The sequence below is a fragment of the Echinops telfairi genome, unplaced genomic scaffold (genome assembly GCF_000313985.2).
Source record: "Echinops telfairi isolate 266 unplaced genomic scaffold, ASM31398v2 ScPeMD7_443;HRSCAF=831, whole genome shotgun sequence".
Lineage (NCBI taxonomy): Eukaryota > Metazoa > Chordata > Mammalia > Afrosoricida > Tenrecidae > Echinops > Echinops telfairi.
The window spans coordinates 44,927,615-44,929,884 of record NW_022104341.1 but is presented as its reverse complement, the minus strand read 5'-3'; positions in this window follow the sequence as shown (position 1 = coordinate 44,929,884).

Below are 2,270 nucleotides of genomic sequence, written 5' to 3'. Positions count from 1 at the left end.
ATACTGAATCTGAATCTACATTTTAATAAGATCCCTAAGTGATTCTTATATACACTTAAAAATATAGATTCTGTTAAAATGGATGTTCTGATTCAGTATATATGGGATGGAAATGCATATTCTCAGCAGGGAATCAAATATAAAAAAAACTGATCCAGATATAATAACGGGAATTAAAGTTTAGGAAATAGTGTTATTATGAGGGACCTATAAACACATTTTCTTTCATAAACACTTTATGTCTAACTGCATGTAAAATAAGTTCCAAGTTTTGATAAGATACATGTAGTTTATTTTCCCAATGGTTTGTAAATTCAACTTCACAAACTGTTTTGAGACAATCTTTTGATCCAAAATATGCAAACCTTTCCCAAACCGTTAACAATCTTTTTTAAAATATATAGTGCCAAATGAAAGCTACCATAATGTTAACGTTGCCCATTTTACAGCAATGGAACGAAATGTAAAAGGCTATAGATCCTGTAGGAGGTACTTTAAAAGTGACCGTTATTTTACCAAGTTCAAAGATAGACTTCATTGAGGGGGTGGGAGAAACTGGACAGGACACACCCAAAGCATGGAAATTCCAATGCAGTCCCTAAAATTTCTTTTGACTACATTAGCTATTTTCAGTTTCTCAAACTCAGTATCTGAAAATACAATGCAATTAATTATTTAATATGGCTCTTCTACTGTTACTCCCACCAAATGAAAGGGCCAGATGTGGGGTCAGATGTGGGGAGCCATTTCTGCAGAAAACTACACCAAGAAAAATTTCTAGGTCTGTTTGCCTTTTGTCCTTAATGGATACTACTTTTGCATTTCTGTTTTGAAATAAGTTTCTTGCCAAGAAGTAATAAAATCAAACAGTGTTTTTCCCTTTCTAAAGGAGAATTCCAAACTCCCTAATAATTAAATAAGCCAAACTCAATGAAGAGTTTAGGAGTTTGCAAACAAACCATTAGCTGTTCTTAATTATATATCAACAGAAAATGTTTATTTCTGCAGTGGAAATTCTAACCCATGGAGAAAATTGAAGAGCAATGGGGAGATTAGAAGAGACAATATTTGAAAACAGTGAAAATGTACAAAATTCAGTCTTTGATATTTTATGGTTACTAATTACAGGTATATTTTATATACCTGTATATAAAGAATATACTTGAGAAAAAGTCTTACTGTTACATAAATAAGAGTTGATGCCAACTGAGAACCTTATCTAAAACAGAACACTACATGGTCCTGAAACATCCTCATAATCATTGTTTCTTATGATCCCATGCCACAGTCACTTCATTAATCCATCTCTTTGTAGCTCTTTCCTTTTTTTTTTGCTGCTTTACTTGACAAGCGCATCCTTCTTCAGGGAATGGTTCATCCTTATAATGTGGTGTTTCTCAACCTTCCTAATGCCGTGGCCCTTTAATACAGTTCCTCATGTTGTGGTGACCCCCAACCATAAAATCATTTTCGTTGCTATTTCATAACTGTAATTTTGCTACTGTTATAAATCAGGAGACCCATGTGAAAGGGTCGTTCGAACCCCAAAGGCGTCACGACCAGAGGGTGAGAACCACTGCTCTAATTCCTCAGTAGTCAACAACATATTCCTTTTTTGTAGTCTGTTCTAAACCTGGAAGTTCTGCTAAAACCTGCTCATCTTGGGGACTTGGTTAGTATTTGAAATACCAATACAATAGTTTCCAGCACCATAACAACACACAAGACACAACTGACAAACAAGTGGTCATATTAAACCTTAGCATGTATTATAGTCACCTATAAATTTTATTGTTTTTAATGCTTTTATTTTGAAACAGATTTCTGGGGCCCAACCCACTCCCAAAGTTTCAGATTTAGTAAATCAAGAACAGGCCATACTAGAACGCAGTCAAGAAACCTGCATTAAAAAAATAATAGAGGATAAACAAAACTCAATGGTAATTCTTACCTATCTCCTTGCTGGGAACCTTTCAACAGTAGTTGTCAAAATACAATCCTGGAAAGAGCAACATTATGCCACTTGGCAACTTGTTACAAATACCGATTTGTGCAAACTGCTGGGGAGGTGATATCCAGACATCTATGTTTTAAACTATGAGAGGATTCCGATGTAAGCTAAAATTTGAGACCCATTAACTTCTAGAAGTAAGTTTCTTGGCGTCTATTTGGGAGGTTGTTAGAAATGTAAATCTAGGCCCTAGCCAGACTTACAATCGCATCTAACTAAATTCCCTGCCAGGGTGAACTTGTATTGAAAATTGATAAGG